This window comes from Lithobates pipiens, unplaced genomic scaffold (assembly GCF_037356315.1).
Source record: "Lithobates pipiens isolate NorthernLeopardFrog02 unplaced genomic scaffold, aLitPip1_a1.2 Scaffold_25, whole genome shotgun sequence".
In the NCBI taxonomy this organism is placed as follows: domain Eukaryota; kingdom Metazoa; phylum Chordata; class Amphibia; order Anura; family Ranidae; genus Lithobates; species Lithobates pipiens.
Window position 1 is genome coordinate 828221 of NW_027507787.1, and position 22339 is coordinate 850559.

Sequence of the window (22339 nt, forward strand, 5' to 3'; positions counted from 1 at the left end):
GAGTCTCTTTGCTCTGGATGCTCTCACCAACCCCATGTGATCTCAGCACTCTACGCTTCGATGTTTGGGGAGCGGTATGCTGCTTTATGTACTGACCATGCTTTTTTGGAATCTGCACTGGAAACAGAAATAGAAGATGTCTGTTGTGATTGAATACATCTTTACCTTTATAAGGGCTCCCTAAATTTGGCCACGTGGGGAAATGGCTACACACTCAAACTAGGTGATACAAAATGCCAGATATCCTGCATAAATTTGTACCATTAGTATCATTAGTTGTTGGAGATGTGGAGTGGAGAAAGGCACGTTTCTCCATATCTGGTGGAAGGGCTCCCTGATTCAGCCATATTGGTGAAAGGTCCATAACACGACAACCTTGATCACTTCGCTCCCACTGGAGTTCACACTGGCTCAATATTTACTCCATCACTCACAAATTCCCAGAAAATGCTATTACAAGTCGGTAGCTATGCACATGATTAACGCTGCTAGGCTTTGTGTACGGGTTAATTGGAGGTCTAATTCTCCTCCTTTCAATGAAGGAGTGGATCTCTTGTATCAACCACATAGCAGTGATGGGGGAGCTCATCTATACCACGCTTGACAATATATCTGAATACTCAGCCATATGGGCAGCATGGAATATATACCGAGAATCTCAGACATACCAAGAGCTAATACAACATAGCAAGTGAAATGTCCCACGAGACAGGGATTCAGTTGCAACTGAACTTTGTTATCGTTCACTTGCCACAAGATAAGTACTTACATGATATAGACGGAGAGGGTAGTTGGTGGTTGTCCCACCCCCTCTTCTTTCAATATCTTTTGGATTCTTCCTCCCTCCCCCCCCTTTTTTTTCTTCTCCCCTTCTCCTCCTACCATTGATAGCATAGCGGTTGTGAAAGGGAATAGTGGGATTTGAGACTAAATGTGTTGACTGTTTTTTTCTCCCACACCCTTCTAGATATATCAATTAACCTAATCAATGGTGCTCCTATTTACCTTGTTCTTATAAGCTAGGCCTTTTATGGTTATTCTCTACAAAATATTCACATTTGTAGAATATTATTAAGAATAGCTAATCATGTGTTTCAGGTGCAGGATAACTCCCTCTGATCTTAATAACTATCTAGGCGTAAGGTGGAGTTGCTACTGTGCACTTTGTTTTGTTCTGTATTTTAGCTTAGTTTTGGCTTACATGCAGTGATGTTTGTGGAATAATTTACTGTAATTTTGCATGAAAATCTTAAATAAAATCTTTATGAAAAAAAATAAAAAGTGAGCTGGGCCTGAACATCAGATGGATGCTTTGGGTGCTTGTCAGGAGGATGGAGTACAGGCCAGTGAGATGTGGTATAGGATAGGGAGATGGGTTAGAAAAGGGAGTGCAGGGACAAATCAATTACAGGCTGTCAGTGAGACCCGCATGTTGATTGCTGGAGAGGGATTTATTCCTGGGGCTTCCTCACACTATGAGCTATGTGAAAAACAACATCTAGAGGCATATAAATGTTACATCCAGCACCATAGTGTCAAGGTACCTGAAATGCAGATGAGTCTATGAGAATAATGCTGGTACCCTCTTATTAACAGCTCTAGCTGCCTGTGCTTGGAGGGAAGTCCAATATTTGAGGGCATAGGACAACCCGCTCACAACTGGAGACAATTCAGAAACTGCGCCATTAATAATTACTCTCTGGGTGCAACCCTGTATCCTATTTTCTATCCTGGTACATACAATATAATTAATGCAAAAATACCTCAATTTGTAAATTGAGCATTTGTGGGGTATTGTATCAAATGTCTTACAAACTCTCAAGGCGACAGAAGATCATTGTACTAAAAGTTAGAATCCAAAAACTTTCATGCTTGAGATTGTGCTAACATCTTTTGTGTACAGTGTGTTTGTTAAAAGCTACTACAATAGCATTAGTTCTGAGTTTATTTCAATAGGATTGTAGCTGGGAGCGGACTAGGGTTATCTGACTTTTGCATACTTGTATATTACTATTCTAGATTGCTCTTCTAGATTGCTATTCTAGATGTCCCCCTAGTGCTGGATCCCAACCACTGATATCATCTAATGAGCACAGACAAAACGTATTGTGGGAGATATAGTGCTCTGGATAGGCATCACTGATTTTGCAGAACTAACTGTGAACTGCATCTCCCAGCAGACCATCTGCTCTGTAGGAAAATGTTGTGAGAGACTATATAGGTGTAGAGGCGGCTCCTGAAGAGCACGCGCTATGCGGTTTTTTCAAAGTTAAAATTGCCTAAACTGCAGTTTGGTTTGGGTACAATTATCTAAATTAGACTTCAGCATCAGTCTGACTGGACTATGAAATGTTCAGCCTGGCCACAGGGGGCACTGTCTCTTATGGCAGGCATGGAACTATGGTTGGGTTAGGTGCTTAAGTTACTCTCTCTCTGAGCCCACCCAGTGGGAGTGACGTTCTTGCTGTGCTTTTTGGGAGAGGGTATTTAAGATGCGGAGGTCACGTGGTTCAGGGTTCCGGTCCAGAATGATGTACTGACTTCATGGTCCTGGTCCTCCTGACCAGCCCCCAGGAAGGCTATGGCCTGGGGTGTGGATCCACCCAATTTTGATGTCTCAGGGCTGGCTAGCCCGAGGTAAGGAAACTGAGGAAGGATTCTGAGGTGGTTGGGTGCCGTCTCCGGTTTGGGAGAGACCCGGTGACTTCAGGCATTCTGGGGGAGGACTCTTCGGAAGAGGACCACGTGTGGGTTGGTTTCTTGGTGGGAGACTGGAGGGGCCCGAGAGAGTCCGATCTTGTGGATATCGCCAAGCTGGCTGAAAGATCCAGGTATCCTACAAGTGTTTTCAAGCTTAAGTTTCCCTACGTGTTCTACAACAACGTCTGTGGCAGAGACATTATCTTGTACATTCTGCAACAGTGTCTGTGGCAGAGACTTGTTCCTGAGTAATCACCTTGTTGGCTGCTAGGCCTCTTGTGAGAGAGGGACTGTCCAACCTGAGTGATCATCCATTTGCGAATGGCTATTCTCTGGATGCAGTGAAAGTACGCAAGTTCTTCAACATTTTGACTTTGACACTAATGCCGCGTACACACGATTAAACAAGCGGGTGGAAAAGTCCGGCAAACTCAAGTCCGCCGGACAATCCCCCCGTGTGTAGCCTCCGGCATACTTTTTTGATCCGAAAGTACGGCGGACTTAGAATGCCGTGTTGCACTCCAATCTTCCCGCCGGACTCGCATTTCGGTGGACAATCCGGCCGCGTGTATGCCAGTCCGCCGTACTTTTGAAATGAGCGGACTTTTCCCGCCCGGAGAAAAGTCCGCTCATTTCGAGCGGGTCTGCAGGTAGGTGGGGCCCGCGAAGGAGACGTCGCTGGCCCCGCCACCTGGTATGGACTTAAAGGGGAACCCCAACGCCGAAAAAAAATCGGCGTGGGGGTCCCCCCCAAGTCCACAACAGACCCTTGTCCGAGCACGCTACCCGGCCGGCCAGGAAAGGGGGGGCGAGCGAGCGCCCCCCCTCCTGAGCCGTACCAGGCCACATGCCCTCAACATGGGGGGGTGCCTTGGGGAAGGGGGGGCCGCGCAGCCCCCCCACCCCAAAGCACCTTGTCCCCATGTTGATGAGGACAAGGGCCTCTTCCCGACAACCCTGGCCGTTGGTTGTCGGGGTCTGCGGACGGGGGGCTTATCGGAATCCTGGAGCCTTTAATAAGGGGGCCCCCGGATACAGGCCCCCCACCCTATGTGAATGAGTATGGGGTACAATGTACCCCTACCCATTCACCTGTAAAATAAAAATACAAAAAAAACACAACACACGAGATAAAATACTTTATTGCACAGCTCCGGGGGTCTTCTGTCTTCGGGGGTCTTCTCGCCGGACTCCTCCGCTATCTTCTTGTAGCTCTTTTGCTAGCGGAGGAGTCCGGCTTTCTTCCTCGCCGCCGGCCTCTTCTTCCGTCTTCGGGGGTCTTGTCCCCCTCTTCGGTTCTTCTGCCGGGCCACCGCACCTTCTTCTAGCCCTTTTACAGGCGGTGGCCCGGTCTTCTGTCGCCGCCGCCGCCTTACGTTCTTCTGTTCTTCTCTTCTTCTTCTTCAGATGTTGCCTCGCCGAGTCCTCCACTCACAATGACAGGGAATGGGCACGCGGCGACTTATATAGGGACAAGGGGCGGGGTCTTCGGTGGATGTCACATGGGTTGATGTCACATGGGTTGATGTCACATGGCGACAGTCCCAGCATCCTCCGGGACTGTGACATCGTAATGGGGCGGGGTCACCATGTGACATGAACCCATGTGACATCCACCGAAGACCCCGCCCCTTGTCCCTATATAAGTCGCTCGCTCGCCACACCCTTTCCTGGCCGGCCGGGTAGCGTGCTCGGACAAGGGTCTGTTGTGGACTTGGGGGGGACCCCCACGCCAATTTTTTTTTGGTGTTGGGGTTCCCCTTTAAGTCCATACCAGGTGGCGGGGCCAGCGACGTCTCCTTCGCAGGCCCCGCCTACCTGGAGACGCGCTCGAAATGAGCGGACTTTCCTCCGCGTGTGTGGGCGAGTCCGTTCATTTCAAAAGTAGGGCGGATAGTACGGCGGACTTAGTACGCCGTATTAGTCCGCCGAAAAAGTGCCGTGTGTGGGCAAGTAGCTCGTTCGGAAAGTCCGACTAAGTACGTCGGACAGACGGCTACGTGTGTACGCGGCTTAAGAGTACCTGAATTCCTTTTCCAACCCTCTGATCCCAATTTAAGAGACTGTTCATTGTCTACGTTTTGCAAATAAAATCCATTCAAGTGGATCTGTTGTTGGTCTCTCAAGTTACTGGGCCATTTACCATGGGACATCCCTAGACGTGCAGCGAGGAAGACAGAAGGTAACGGTAAGCCCAAATCTAACCAGCAGCTGGTTAGATATATAGGGATCATAGTGATCTGCTACATAGGGATCTGCTGACCAGGCCTGCACTCTCTTGCTTCCTGGATCTCATTGCATGAGCACCACTCTGTGTAAGAAGATTGCAGCATATCACGTGACACACAGCCCCCGCTCCAGCCCCAGCGAGTCCAGCCGTTGCCCCCTGGCAGAAGGACGCCCTGCAGTAGCGCTGGACCAGAACCAGCTGGTTTGCTGAGTTAGCAGACTGACCACTGTCTCTGCTACACTTTTAACAATGTGCACAGGTGACATTCACTTGGATTACAAACAGTATTGCTTTTAACCAGGATTTTCTATCTTGCATTGTTCATCATCACTTTGCTGCAGTCAGGAATCTTTGTTCTATGAGCTCCAACTTTGCCGGTGAAGACAGTGCAAGGCCTTGCTTTTAGGACAGTATTGTTATTACTCTTAAAAGGGACACTTTACTGGTAACTATAGTATACTATCTCTCATTAGGATAAAAGGTATTATAGCCCAGGCTTCTTCTTTAAAGTGAACACATATCCATATATCCATTGATAGCTTTCTTACAATATCCCATGTTGACTGTGTATATGGTTTTCATTCATATGTCATTACTAATTGTTATTAATGCAAGCATTATTTCAACCTAGTCTTGGCTGTAACCAGGATTTGACTGAATATTCCTTGTTTTATTCCTTTCATCTTGAATAAGTAAAGTCAGAGAGAGTTGACACTATTCGCTTTGTGTCTGTGTGTCATTTAAAGGTATCTAGAACATGTCTGAACCCGGAGTGTCAGAGGGGCTGCAGAGTTCACAGGGTCTTGGCAGCACAAGAGAACATGCATTACCAAGAAACCCCTGAGGGGGCAGTGCTACAGGATAATAGCAATTATTATGAAGGATGAGTACAATTTTCATTATGTTAACCATTATGGCTTTTTCATCAGGTGTGTTGAGCTGTGTTGATTTAAAACAATTGTTTTCTATGTGTCCTGTTCACATTATACAAACAGATTGATGTGCATTGCATAAAAATGTAGTATGTTTGCTAGCACGTTGCAAGATGCTGCTGTACATAGAGTTAAATAAGAATGTGAAAATGTAAAAATTAAATAAAGTAAAAAAAACAAACAAACACAATGATATGTGGTGACTCATTGCAGTGCTAATGCACAAAGCCTACTAGCGTGCGCATTTTATGCGCACCATAACATGAACCTACTGGTGTGAAAGGACCCTTGATATAAAAGTGTTTATTTAGATATATGTGCATGCATAGAGGTTTTTGGAGTATTATGTAGGTGCATTGCCATGTGTTAATGTTTGCTTCCCTTAGAGCATATACGTGCATTACTGATGTGGTGACAGGCGTTTCCAATGCGGTTTCAACTTTAGAATTTGGAGTCCATAGAGTTAAAGTGGTTGTAAACCCTTTACAACTACTTTTTACTACAGGCAAGCCTATAATTAGGCATACCTATAGCTACACTGGATATCTCCTAAACCTGCACGGTTTAAGTGATATCCCTGTATTTGCATGTGCCGACGTCATCAACACATGCGCACTTAAGCAAACTGAAGCAACAGCACATACATGTCGTTGCTTCAATTAGACTGTGCCGTTACCGGTGGCTCCCGCACGCATGCGCGGGAGTGACATCATAGCGGCTCTGGCCAATCACAGTGCCAGAGCCACGATGCCCGGAAGTAACCCCCCGGGAGCTTCGATCTCAGTTAAGTAATTCATAATGAGCTAGTATGCTATGCATACTAGCTCATTATGCCTTTGTCTTGCAGGTTTTTTTTGTTTTTTTTTCTTAGGGTTTACAACCACTTTAACAACCATTGGCCAAGGTTGTTAAAACCTATTGCCAACACATTAAAATGCATGTTGTATGCATTTTATGCATTGCCATTGACTTATATGGCCTCCCAAAGCATTTAAACAAAGAAAAAACAGACATGTCATATTTTTAAAAACACACTGCACTGCAACACAGAGATTAGAACATCACTATTCTTTTAATAGGAAAACTGGGCGCATACGTGTTGTAGCACATGCGGTAAATTGCAAGAGTGTAAATGGGCCCTAAAGGCTTAAGTTTGAGTTCACAGTCCCTTTAACCACTTAAACCCCCCAACCATTTGGCTGGCCAAAGACCAGAGCACTTTTTGCGATTCGGCACTGCGTCGCTTTAACTGACAATTGCGACGTGGCTCCCAAACAAAATTGACGTCCTTTTTTTCCCCACTAATAGAGCTTTCTTTTGGTGGTATTTGATCACCTCTGCAGGTTTAATTTGCGCTATAAACAAAAAAAAGCGACAATTCAGAAAAAACGCATTATTTTTTACTTTTTGCTATAATATTCCCAAAATATATAAAAAAAAAAATGTTTTCCTCAGTTTAGGCCGATATGTATTCTTCTACATATTTTTGGTAATAAAAAAATCAAAAAGGGAAAACACTGCGCTATAGTTTGTGAAGAAATGGCCACAACAGCCACAACAGCAGCCAACACCAAAAACAAACAAAGTTCGACAGGTAAAATAATAAAAACAGTGTAGCGCTTCAATAATAATAAATGTGATCAACATAAATTATAAAAATAATAATATAACAAAAATCGCATAAATATAAATGCCTAGAGATAAAAGTCCAACATTAGGCGCTCATTCCACTATGTAGCTGGCATAGGAGTGACCAAGCCGTCACAGAGAAGGAAAATGGTGTACTAGACGAATGTATTCATGTGGGTCTACTTGATTGTAAACATCAGAGAAAAGTAGATAAATACTTCTTACCGGAACAGTTGGACTCACACAGTCATATGACGGTTGAGTCTAGAAGGCTTGAGGTCACAATCTGGGACCAAGGAGTGTAAGGAGAGAGGTCTGTTGAGCTGATGGAAGAGCTCCGGGCGGTTGTAGGCTCAATGATGGATCCTTTCAGATGGAACGTCAAAGTAATCAAGCTCAGACGCAGCCCATTGTACCAATACTCCAATCTCCCCCGGATGAGGAGGGGGGTGTTGTGAAGTTTTAAACCAAAAAAATGGAGAAAAAGAAAAAAAGGCTCCACATGGTGCGGGTCAAACGATATAAAAAATGTTGGTTTATTGAAGTCAAAAGATAATTAATGACTTGGTGATCACATAAAAAACAAAATGAAATTAAAAGCAATGTGGGGTGCCAACAGCTCGCCCGACGCGTTTCGACATATGTGTCTTCAACAGGGGCAATAAAAAAATCACAATAAGCATTTATTGATTGGTTGGCGCAACAATTATAGTGTCTACAAAATAGGGGATAGTTTTATTTTTTATTTTTTATATACATTTTTTTCATTAAATATTTTTATTATTTTTTTTTTTTTTTACTAGTAATGGCGGCGATCAGAAATTTTTATCAGGACTGCGACATTATGGCGAACAGATCGCATACTTTAGGTGCGATTTTGGGACCTTTCACATTTATACAGCGATCAGTGCAATTAAAAATGCATTGATTACTGTGTAAATGTGACTGGCAGTAAAGGTGTTAACCACTAGGTGGCATTATAGGGGTTAAGTGTGTCCTAGGGAGTGATTCTTACTGTGAGGGGCAGGGAGCTGTGATCAGTGTCACTGTCATTAGGCAGAACAGGGAAATGCATGTTTACAGCATTTCCCCGTTCTTACTCTCTGTGAGATGATCGCGGGTATACACGCGGACTCCGAGTCCACGGGACCCGCAATCACCCGCAAGTTAATCTGCCTGTACGTGCCCTTGTGTCGCAGTATATCTGCGTGAGGCGGTCAGGAAGTGGTTAAGAATGAAGACCCCCCCCCCGTTCAATACTTCAGACGTATTGGGGGTGTGGCCGGATGGAGTTGGGCGTGAGCGAGTGAGTGGGAGCGTGTGTGTCTGAGCTCCCTGCCTCCGCCCGGTGTCATGTGGAACACCGCTCTCTGATGGGTATAGCTGCGCTGACCTGATCCCCTCTACTGTAGCTCTGCAGCGTGAGCGGCTTGTAGCGTGGCGCGCACTGCTTCCCGACGCTCACCGCTTCACATCGGCGGAAGTTGACGGAGATCCCCGAGTGTTCCCGAGACGAGCTTTCGGAAAGCTCCGCTACTACGCTGCTCGTTCGGAGATCCGTGGATAGGAGGAAGCCTAAACCCCACATGAGGTTAAGCCGAGGACATGCCGAGCAAGTTTCATGACGGCCTTGGATGACAACAATCCTCTCGGCGATACCGGCCTGCTCCATTGAGGGAACACTCTGTCGGCAGTGCGGTGAGAAACGCTATTGAAGCTAAGGGGATGTTAGCACCTGGGCAGAGTCTGCGGCTTACCTGACACCACAAGGTGGAGAGTTGTATAGGCAATCCCTGTTTGTTTGGAATGTCAGCCTTTTTTTTTCTACCTGTCTTGCTCTTGATGACTGTCCGCTGAAGCGAGCTTACTGCATGAATATAATCAATAAGAGACTTGGCAGTGTGTGTCTCGCGCTTGGTGAGCTGTTCGGTTCTCCCCCCCAGGTTCTTTCTCAAATATTTTAGCCCTTTGCTGGGAAGTAGTGATTTGGCAGCACTAATGTTACAGTACTAGCCTTTACCCCCTGCCGGCTTAGCGAACCTTCTATGCGCTTTTTACCATGCTTAGCAAACGTGCGATAGAAGACGCACCTCATGGAGAGGGGAATCAAAAAACGCGTGCTGCTAAAGAAAAGCTGAACCAAGCCTCTGCAGCTTCGAAGCTTGAGCGTTTTGCACATGTATCCTCCCCAGGTAGGAAAGTCCAACATCACCCGCTGGGACAATCTAAAATGCAGGGGTCTGCCGGGGACAGGAGGAGTGCAGGTTGCCCTCCACCAGATTCTGGTACCCCGCTGCCAGGAGGGGGGGTAGTTGAGCTGCCCCAAGAAGACAGCAGGGTGCCCCAAAAACCTGGGGAGGGTGGGGAACCGACTCTGCGTGAGATACTGACGGCAATCAACGACTGCAAGAACTCTATCTCTGGGCTAGACAGCCAATTGAGCAGCATCCAAAACGAAGTACACGCTATGAGCCAATTACTAAGTAATACTATTGATAGAATGGACGCTTTAGAGGGAAGATTAAGCACGGTGGAAGATGAACTATTCCCTTTGCAGGAAAAAATAACTACACTCCAGAAACAAATTGTCACACAGGCATCCAAAATTGATGACATGGACAATAAGAACCGCAGGAATAATGTGCGACTAATTGGCCTGCCAGAGGGTAGTGAGGGTTCTGATCCCATAAATTTCTTGGAAAATTGGTTCAAGGAATTACTGGGGGATGTTTCCTTTTCCTCTACCTCCAGCATCGAAAGAGCCTACAGAGTTCCTCTTAGATCTCATCTATCTGAGGGACGCTGTAGACCAATGATTTTGAAATTCATTAACTACAACGATCGAGTGATCTTGATGCGGAGAGTTAGGGGAATGGGAGACATCTTCTATAAGGGGTCTAGGGTGTCATTTTATCCAGATTTTTCGCCAGACCTACAAAAACAGAGGGCGGAGTTTATCCCCGTTAAACGCACCTTAAAATCGCATAATATAATGTATGCCTTATTGTACCCAGCCCGTCTCCGTGTGTCTGCTTTGGGCTCAACAATCTTTTTTAGTTCTCCGCAGGAGGCCATGAATTGGCTAGAGGATCATAAGGGAGCCCTCTAATGACACTCAGAGTTGGTCTGTACTGGTTTCCCCCCCCCCCCCCTTTTTTTTTTTTTTGTCTGTGTGGGCAATGTGGGATGAGTGGGGAGGGGGGAGGGCGGGGGACAGTAAATTTTGATACTAGCATCTGTGGAAATAATTTTTATATACTTTATATTTTATATACTTATTTTTGTGAGGAATTAAGGAGTCCTAGGCTACTGCTCGTTGACTAGGTGTGATGGGCAACAATAGGGCGCAACAATTTAACTAGGAATATGGTAAAACACTATGGATTATAGAGCACTGTGATATGATAAGATGAATTTATAGATATATAGATGAATTTATAGATAATATAATATTATATCGTTAATTGTGAACGAGCTATTATGGATGAGTTGAGTGGGTGAGATTGGTTAATGTACTATAAGCAAGTGAACACTATAGGTTGACATGTTGGGCGGGAATAGGCACGGTCACAGATGGGGTGAGTTGGGAGGGTAGGAGTTGGGGGGGGGCCGACTACATGGGCAAATATAATTTTATGCTGTTATGTATGTATATCACTAGAAATAATTGGTGAATCCATCTTGGTGAAGGAATAGGGAGTCAAATGGCTGCCGCTTGGGTGAGATGGATGAACTAAATTGGTTAAAGCTGGGGTATAATGCTTTGGCCCATGGTACACTGAGACATATGGTGGATAGGCAGCCCACATAATTTTACATTTATAAAGGTAATAAGGTGTTAGAGTTGAGTTGGGAGGGTGGGGCGGGGGGGGGAACCTATATGTTGTCCCCCCCCCCCCCTGCCCCCTTTTTTTTTTTTTTTTTGGTTTGGGGGGGGGGGGGGAAGGGGGGAAAGGAAGGGTAGGATTGGCACTACGGAGTGGCTATGTTTTCACTTTTCAACTATTGTTGACGGGGAGGGATATGATCGGGTGGGGGTCCGGCGAGCTCGGACACCGTTGAATGGGGTATGGGTATACCGGTTACAATTGAGACCCCTAGGGGTGGCTCTGATGGGCAGGGTTGGGCGGGGGGTAGGAGGGGGGGGAGTCTTCGAACGCATGCTGAGAGTGGTAAGGCGATAGGTGGGGACAGTTTGAGTAGGGGGGAAGCGACGGGGAGAGGATGCGGTTCCCTCTCCCCCTACCCTCCCCCCTTTAGGGGTATATCAATTATTGGAACAGATGGGTGAGAGGAATACTACTGGGGCCTATGGCTAGGTGGAATATAACCTCGTGGAACGTGAGGGGCCTGGGAGACCCTAAGAAACGCAGGTCTGTGATGTTAGAGACGGAGGGAAGGGGACCTGGCCTGCTTTTTCTTCAGGAAACCCATTTAACTCCAATTACGGCCCCTCTGCTCCATGACCGTAAATTTCAGGCATACTATCACTCTTTTCACTCGTCGTACTCTCGTGGGGTGAGTGTGCTAGTATGGAAAGGTACGGATTTTCTATGCAAAGAGTCCCAGATAGACCAGGAGGGGAGATTTGTTTTTTTGCACTGCTTAGTGGCTGGGCAAGAGTACATTTTAGCAAATATCTATATACCCCCTCCCTTTAAATTAGAGGTCATGGATAGATTTCTTATGTTCAGTCTGGGCAAAATGGGCATTCCATGGATAATTGTTGGTGACTTCAATGAAATTATAGACAAGCGCCTAGATAGGTTTCCTTGCGCAGCTGGGAATAGAACAGGTCGACTACATGAATTTCTACTGGAAGTTGGATTATGTGATATCTGGCGTATGCGATACCCCCAGGACAGGCAATATTCCTGTTTCTCCAGTACCCATCGGACGTTATCAAGGATAGACATGGGCTTGGGGAATAATGAGGCAGTAGGAGGGGTGACAGATATAGAATATGGGGTACGTGGGATCTCAGATCATTCCCCTTTAGTTATAACCTTGAATACGGGAGTGTGCGCCCCATTGAGAGAGTGGAGAATAAACCCCGCTTGGTTGGAACTAATTGATGGATCTAACCTCTTAGGGGATAAAATAGGGGAATTTCTTCAGGCTAATAGAGGGACAGCGGCCCCTGGTATGGTTTGGGATTCCCTTAAAGCCTTTATTAGAGGACTACTTATTCAGAAAATTGCAATATTAAAACGGGAGTCTCGAACTCAAGAAGAGAAAATTCGTAATAACGTCATTCAGGCTGAGAGAGAGTTTGTAGAAGACCCATCGCCGGGGAAACAACAAACCTGGGAGGATAATCAACAGATATACAAAATGGCACTCTTAAAAAAAGTGGAGAATCAACGTATTTTCCAACACCAATATTATTTTGGCGAAGGGGAGAAGGTAGGTCGAGTCCTCTCCTTACTGACTCGTGTCAACAGCCCCCCTACAGTAATATCGGCAATTAAAACGCAGAAGGGTGGCACTGTATTTAGGCCCTCCGAGGTTATGACGGAACTGGGGGAGTATTTTAGAACTTTATATAAATCATCGGTACAGGGTTGTGAAGATCTGGCCACTAACTTTTTGCATCAAATAGATATCCCCGTGCTTTCAGATCAGGATAAGTTGAACTTAGATCTACCACTTACTCTGGAAGAACTAAAATCTGCAATGAATAGTATGTCCAACTATAAAGCTCCTGGACCCGATGGGTTACCAGTGGAAATCTATAAGCGATACAGCGAACAGCTGATACCAGCGTTACTGGAAACCTTAAATTACGCATTGGAGGCGGGAGAACTCCCCGCTTCAATGCGGGAGGCCAATATTATTTTAATTCTTAAAGAGGGGAAGGACCAACAAGAGGTCTCGTCGTACCGGCCGATATCTCTGCTATGTTCAGATATAAAAATATTAGCCAAGGCCTTAGCAACCCGCCTAAATAGTTGCATCCATAAATTAATTCACCCAGATCAGTCCGGGTTTATCCCGGGCAGAACAACTAATTCCAATATTAGGAGAGTATTCTTAAACCTACAAATACCTAGAGACGGTGGCAACCCAGGTGCTATATTAGCTTTGGACGCTACTAAGGCTTTCGACAGCCTGGAGTGGGATTATCTCTGGGGTGTATTGGAACGTTTTGGCTTTGGCACCCAATTTATCAACTGGGTAAAATTATTATATAGGGGACCCAGGGCTAAGATCAAAATGGGGACCCTATTCTCCGACATGTTTTGCCTAGAAAGGGGAACGAGGCAGGGATGCCCGCTGTCTCCCCTCCTGTTCGTGCTGGCGATGGAACCCCTGGCTGTGATGGCGAGATCACGCCCTGACATCCGGGGATTCCGGCGCGGACTGGAGGAGGAGAAACTGGCTCTGTTTGCAGACGATGTTCTATTCTTTGTGGATGAGGTGCGGTCAACTCTGAGTAACGTGGTACGGCTAATGGAGGAATTTGGGCAGCAGTCAGGCTTGGTCATTAATTGGAGTAAATCAGCCCTTATGCCACTAATAGAGTCTGAAGAGTTAATATCGCCCAGAGTTGAGGGTTTAGAAGTGGTACCTAAGCTGAAATACTTGGGGGTTTGGATTCCCAGAGACGTAGATCGATATGTCGAGGAGAATCTGGTACCACTGCTGGCAAAGTTGAAGCAGAAGGTCAATAGCTGGTGTCGCCTCCCCTTGTCTGTGGCGGGACGTTGTAACCTTGTAAAAATGATCTGGCTGCCTCAGATTTTGTACATCCTCCATAATTCACCAGTCTGGATTAACCAGAAATGGTTTGACAGACTTGAGGGATTAATTAGAGAACTAATATGGAAAAAGAGACAGCCTCGGATTCGGCTGCGGACGCTGCAACTCCCCGTGGAGAAGGGAGGAGTGGCGATCCCACATTTAAAAACATACTTCCTATCAGCCCAGCTCCAGCATTTAGCCGGGGCTGGACTGGAGGAGGGTAGCTATCCGAATCATAAACTGATGACTAATAATGCATACCATAGAATTTTAGCCGAAGTCCTGGAGGCTAATTCATTTGCCTATAAGTGTCCCACTAACGCTCTAGCAAGGAAAGTATGGCAGCTAGCTAAACGACTCTTGGACCAGGGGGGGGTAACAGAGTATACCCCCCTATGGAACAATAGAGAACTAGCGGAACTAAATAGTATAGATCGCTCCCTTGAGTGGGAGAAGAGAGGGATTGGAAGATTGGTGCATCTCTATCAGGGGAACACTATAAAATCTTTCGAAGACCTTCGCCAGGAATTTGGTATCTCCAATAAAACATTTTATATATACTTACAAGTGAGACATGGGATACACTCCCAGTATGGCACACTTGTAATTGAGAGGAAGAAGAATCCCCTAATACAGAGACTTCTCGAGCAAGGACAATCAAAGGGACAGATCTCCTACCTATATACAAGACTTAAGGACAAAGTTCTGAATGGAGAGGCATTGGATAAATGTAGGAAAAGATGGGAGGACGACCTGGGTCCAATTGAGCAGGAACAATGGGACGAGATTCTAGCACAGGGGAATCTGGTGTCCATCTCCCCATCGCAGCGCTTTTTCTATATAGAGCATATTACACCCCTAAAAAAATGGGGAGGATAAATAGAAAGCTTAATGGCGAGTGCCCTAGATGTGGAGCACCAGGAGATTTAATCCATATGGTTTGGAAGTGTCCAAAATTATATCGCTACTGGATAGATATTGTACGTAGTATTAATAGGATTTTTAATACCATTTTGGAACCCGAAGCTAGGCTTTGCCTACTAGGGATTATGGATACGGGTAGAATTTCTGCTGCGACAAAAATATCTATATTTAGGTGCCTGTACCAGGCTAGACGCCTGATTGCGCTGAACTGGCAAGCAAAAATTCCTCCAGTATTGAGTGCATGGACAAACGCTATAAACTCCACGATCTGGTGTGAACGGGCAATGTACATTAGACAAAATAATCTCAAAAAATTCAAGTCGCTTTGGAATCCATGGCTGCGTGATATCGGCTACCCTCTAGATGAGATACCGTAGGATGAGACCTAGGCTGTATTTTACCTAGGCCGGGCCTGGTGGGGCTCGGGAGGCTATCGGAAGATTCTTACTATTGTATCTGAGCCTCCTTGCCGTTTCGCCACTGGTTTGGCTTGTAGAGTAGATTTGATTGGACCTAACAGCATGTGTTCGAAGCATAGGGTTGGGGGGGGGGGGGGGCAGGGGTTAGTTCTGTGGACCACTAGGGATAATTAGTGCGCTAGTCACGGTAATGTCTTTGATACTATGTAATGTATCTTTTTTTGTTTTAAAGGATAAGTTGTTATTCCCTGCTGGTATGCAAAAAAAATTTTTACAACTGGAAAAGCATGTTATTTGTATGTATATTCTAAATGCATATATTTTCAATAAAGATTAATTAAATTAAAAAAAAAGAATGAAGACCCCTCTATAAAATACTTTGATTTTGAAAAATGTGTGGGATGCCTGCTTTAGTCACTTCCTTTGGTTTTTAAAACAGTGTAGTTAGTTAAATATCTCCATATGGCACTCCAGAATCTGGCAGAGGGAATATAATACTGTTCTGTGTCTTGACTATTGCCTTTAAATATTTTTGTACATAGTACATTTACCTAAAAATCTATTGTACAGCTTGGAGAAATCGTTAACATATGCCTGGTATGTAGATACCCACATGAAAACACATACTCAGTAGCTAGCCAATCTATTTCTTTACACCTACTACATATTATACTGTACATTGTTTCATTAGGATAACATACATGGTCAATAGGTTCAAGAGCTCTCTAGCCAAATATTTGGACAAGGTAAAAATGTGTGATCTAACTGACTGTGAAATAATAGTTGCAGCCATATACTTTACTGTGATTGTAGCATCTCCCAAACTGATGACCTCCTGAGATTTTTATGCTCTGGCATCATTGGATTGCCAAAAAAAAAAGATTCAGTAAACGATCAAAAAAGAATGGCCCGACACGATTAAGCTAATAGAATGTCAAAGGGCACATTTTGATGGGCATTGTTTTCCTTCATTTGACGTGCTATGAAGAACACATCAGCAAATTCCTACCCTCTTAATCAAACTGTATACATGACAGTTTGGAAGCTACGTTTGATCTACCTTGGGTTTATTTCCCCCTGAAAGGGTTAAAGTGTAAAGGGCTGGTGTTCTTATCTGATTGGCAGTTGATTGTCAGGTGGTAAGAAGACAAATGGAAAAGGAACGGCGCCTTCTAAGTGCAGTAAAACTGTAAATTTTAATAAAATTTTAAAAATCAATACACTCACAAAAGTGGTTCATAGATGGGCATTGTAATAATTTCAGAATCCGCTAGTCGCCGTCAGAGAGGAGAGGCCATCAGCTGTAAATCCGACAGAGGGATAGATGATGTGGATGGTCCCAGGCCCGGAAACTCCACTGGATACAATGTTTCTGGTGGCCCTGGAGCGCAAACACTAGGCACCAGCACTGGCGGGGATCGGCGTCACTTCCGCGCGTCACTTCCGGGTTAGAGGGGAGGAAGTAAGAAGATGCCACTGAAGCAGGAACTGTGGGGCTACTGTGAAGGCCATTCCTGTTTGACTGAGAAAGAAGATGTCTCAGTTGGGGGGGGTAATACAATCACCACAGCAGCTTGGTGGGTCGGGGGTTCCTTAGGTGTCTGTGGAAAAGTTGGGAGATTTATCAGACGGTGCTCATCATGTGCTATGTAGCTTCATTTGAGTGATGATGTTTCTACAAGAGGTTTGGTTTCTTGGAGAAAGTAGAAAACACTCAGATAAATGTCCTTGAGTTGGTGAGGGAACAGAGATAGATTATAGTCAAATGCAGACACCCAAAGACCACCTTCCTTATAACATTTGCCAACAATCTGTATGTTTATATTGTTATCCGTTTATGAATGGTTGATTGATGAACTGTGTCACACTTTCAATAAACAGCGTAGATGCAGTTATTGTAGTATTGTATTGTATTACAGCTGTCAGAATACCTGAACATTGGATGCATCTGATTGGATGCAGCTGCTGTTCAACCAACAATTTTTAACCTTCTGAATTTAATCAGATGCATCCAATATTCAGGTATTCTGACAGCTGCTGGTGCAGAACACAATAACTGCATCTATGCTGTTTAATGGCTGTGTGACACACTTTCATCAATTAACCATTCATAAACAGATAACAATATAAACATACAGACTGTTGGTCAAAAGGAGATTTTTCATTGGAAGGATGTTGGGCAAGAGGTCGACAACAGAGCCACAGACTAAGCAAATTCCCCTATCTTTACTGTACATAGACTGCAGATCCAACTTCCATTTTCACACAGATTTTTTACAGCTGCTACCTATGGATTGTGAGTTTAGGTCGGGAGCAATAAAAGAACTCATGACAGCGCAATGCATAGGTACTTTAGGATAGCAAGACAATTGGCATGAGTCATTTAAAGAGGGAAGAAAGTGGAAATCCAGCTCTAAGTAACTATTCTTATAAATAAACCATCTAAGTAACTAAGCTTAAAAGTGCCCACACCCACATTCTAACTCCTACATTAACTACCTTGTAGAAGGAAGATGCTCTTGCTACCTATTCTCAGGGTGCCCCGGTTCGATCAGGTGATCTCCCCAGCAGCAAGCTTCAGGGGAGTGGAGAGAGTGCCGACAACAGATGGAATGCGATGGAATGCTGGACAACAGAGTGGTGACATTACCCATAGGCTTATATGATACAAATTAATATAACTAAAAACAAGTACAAAGATTCATGTGAATATACACAGAAAAGTGGTAAATCACAATTAAAGTGAAAATTAAAGTGAAAAATAGAGTGCAGAAGAGTGTAGAAGGGTACTCACATTCATATAATCAAATACATGCAATCACAGGCAAACACCTCATGACGTGACAGGTTCTGGCCTCACCCAACACATTTTGCATCAAAGCATGTCCTCAGGGGAAATAGGAGCGTGAATGTGGGATGTCATGCGAAGAATAAAATACTCCACCTATCAGGAGAAAGGAGAAGCAGGAGAAAGCTACGGGACTCAGTGTTTTGAGGAGACATAAGAAAACACTACAGATATATGTGCCCAGCTCAAATTTCATAAATTGGGTTTACATCCACTTTAATAATCTGAGACTCGTTTTTACAATCCTCCCCTTAGGGGATGTACCCATTTCTGTTGGTTTCCTTAAAAAAGTACCCATCACAGATGCAGCTTGTCATTTGCCAAATCCCCTGCCACCAGTTGTGGATTGTCACCTGCCACCATGTGAAGATTGTCACTGCAGTGGTGGCAGCACAGGCCAGAGCATTAGTTCCCGAGGCAACCCTGGAGTAGTGGGTAGTGAGGGAGAACAGCGGTGATGGGGGGCAGGTGGTGAGAGATGATCTCATCTCTCTGTTTCCTTGCCTCGCCTCCAGCAGTGTAGTGGTGTTCTAATGCACTGTGTTGGCGGAAGAGCAATGATGCAGGTGGGTGATGAGAGATGATCACATCTCTCTGCTCCCCCGCCTCACCTCCAGCAATATAGCAGCCCCACTGTGAGCGTGGAAGAGCAGTGATGCAGGAAGGAGATGAGAGATGATCTAATTTCTTTGCTCTCTTGCCTCATCTCTAACAGTGTAGCGGCCCCGCGGTGAGGGCGAAACAGCAGTGATGCGGGCGGGCATTAAGAGATGATCTCATCTCTCTGCTCGCTCCGCTGCCACACGTCAGACAATGCAGCCTTCATGGCTTGGCTGCAATAGGCCACGGCCCGGGGGTTGATGACCCCTGACCCGTAGGATCATCATTCCTTGCACTAGAAGTCACTGGCTGCTATCACTTAGGCATAGAAAATTATATATAGCCAGCGCCACTACCTTAAAAGAAATATAATGTGCCACATCCAATGTTGAGAAGAGCAAAAAAAGGAATCTCCTATAGGGTGGACTTTAAAGGCACAGGATATTTATTCTCCCAAGAGACAAATTCAATGGTAAATTTAAATAATTTATTGCAAAAAGTACACAAGAAAAACATGTATGCATTAAAAACATGAAGTGTTTAAACATCTCTCAAAGTAGATACAACATGTAGGTACACACTATAGTCAAATGGTTTCTCACATCCGACGCGTTTCAGAGACTATAAATCCCATGTATTTATATGTGCAGTCACACTTCAGTTAATTTAAAACCATGTGTTAGGACAGAAACACTCACAGGTCTTCACTCCAGGGGTCCCCAGAGAGCATGTACAAATGGAAAGGTCTATGTCCATCAGCCGGCAGAGGAACTGTAGAGTGCTTGAATGGTAACTCCCCTTCCTCCACTAAAGGAGCATGTGAACCCACGAAAGGCGGAAAGAGCCAAAAAGGCCACACTGGGGTAAAAAGAGAACCCTGTGGGGGTTGACCTAGTGCTTACATTCTACAGGATCGTAGCTCTTTACAAGTGAGAGTTCTTTGTGCGGCCGCTCGTCCCGTCGTCTGTCCAAAGAATGGAAGAGATGCGGGACCATTTGACTATAGTGTGTACCTACATCACTTAAGGCATACACTTTTTCTTAATCAAGAGTTTTCTAAAAAATGTAACATTATAAAACAAACGCAAAGTTTAAGGTTGGGTTTACAGTCATACTATTGCGAATTGGATATGGGTTTCTTCGCATCCAATTTGCATGCCAGGAGATTGTGGCCGGTTCTCTATGGAGGCGGTTCACACATCTCTGGAGCTGCTTCGGAACAAATTGCACAAGAGTCCTGTGCATCTTCCTGAATTCAGCCAAAAATTGGGGCTGAAATCTAACCTGAAATGGTGAACAGAGACGCACCGGACCCCTGCTGTGAGTCCCTCCGTGCGGCAGTGTGAACCCAGCCTAAATGTGAAAAAAAAAAATCCTACGTATTTGAAATGTGGGCCAAGCCAGTTAGATGTTTGTTTTAATTATCTTGGCAGGCCACAAATATCAATCTATTCCAGCAAATATTGAAGAGTTTTTTTTGCAAGTTTCTATCCATTTATCGATTTATCTATCTCTCTCTGCTCGATGAGAAGCTTGTTTTGTTATGTAAAACATTGTATATAAGCCGCATCCTTAAGTTTCTACAAAGCCGTTCTCGGTTTATACCAAACCAAGTGTTACCTAGCAACTAATCACTAAAATGTAAGCTTTGACTTACTAGAGGAAGCAAAGGGAACCTACCCTTTCCTAAAATCGCCTTCCATTGCAGACTTCCCCTAAGGAGGCTGGTCGGAGCTGGATTACAGAATTTAGCATGCTTCTGAACAAAAAATCTCTGCTTCTTATAAACAGCAATTACTTATTATGAATGTGCCAATAGCATCTCATTATCATAAACCGTCAATACGCACAGCCGTTATATAATTAGAATTTTATTCACAAGTGGCTTCTAAAAATAATGTGCAGCTTTTGACAAGTGCTCATGCTGCATTTCTAGAATTTCTGTAAGACTGTCCTGCTGTGGATTATTTTCTGAGTCAACAAAATGCTCAGTAGCACAGAACTGCTGCAGTGATAAGAGATGATGAAAAATTCCTTTATCCAGTTTTTCTCAAGCTTCTCTTAAATGCTGCAACCAGAACACTTTCAGTCTCAGGTAGCAATGTTGTTACTAGCAGCTATAATTTCTAAAATGTTACATTTTAAAGGTAAATGCAAAAAAAAAAAAAAAAAAACATATTAGCAGATACAGCACTCTTGAATGATTTATAAACCAAAAACAGCAATGATTTTATGTAAAGAGGTAATTAAAGGTTTTCAAATAGTTTTTAAAGGTACTCATTCAGGTACAGAAAATAAGAAAATTCAAGATAGTCCATTTGCCTCCTAGTTTTTTTGGTGAGCACCTGGCTGGGGACCAGGCTCCCAACCTCCTTATTTCTACAGAAAATAAGACATTTGACATTTATAAAACTTTCCTGTACAGTTCATGGTTGTGTAGCACTGACCCCCGAAGGAGCGTCTGGTTTTGCTGGGCTTACCGTCACCTTCTCCACCTCGTGCTCGTCTAGGGGTTTCCCGAGGTTGATGGCCCAATAAACTGTAGAACCCGACACTTGAATCCCTTTAGGAATTTTTATTTGCGAAAAACGATGAACAGAACACAGGCTCTCAGTTGGGAATAGAGGGTATGGGTAGGAAAGCTCAGGTACTCTTGGAACTGCTGACACTTGAAATGTCTCTCTCTAGGTGATCCAGGGAATAGCCATTCGCAACTGGATATTTCAACTATTGGATAAATCCCCTTTAGTGAATTTAGCAGCCGACAGGTGATTTAAACTTAGAAAAGTCTCTGCCACAGACTTGGTTGTAGAACTTTAAAATAAAACAGAAAGTCTCTCAAAGAACTTAGTTGTAACTGAAGGATGAAATCAGGAACTTTCTTACTGTACCAGTATCTTGCAGCCGGTCCGGCGATACCATAAGAATTCGGATTCACATGGTGTCCTTTCAGCTTAGCTTCCAGGCTCTTACCGAGCAGCCAGCCTTGTGCGTGGCCCTCTTCTGAAGAGTCCTCCCCTGGTTGCGTTTTCAGTTGCTGGGCCTCTCAAAACCCGAGACAGCACCGGACCACCTTGGAACCATCCTTCCAGTTACTGTGCCTTGGGCTAACCAGCCCCGAGACTCATAAACGGATGGATCCGCACCCCAGGCCATGAGGGCCTCCGGGGGCTGGTCAGGAGGACTAGGACCATGGAGTCAGAACATACTTCTGGACCGGAACCCAGAACAACATGACCTCAGCACCTTAAGTACCCTCTCCTGGAATACACAGCGAGACAACGCACCCACTGATTGGCTCAGAGAGAGAGAT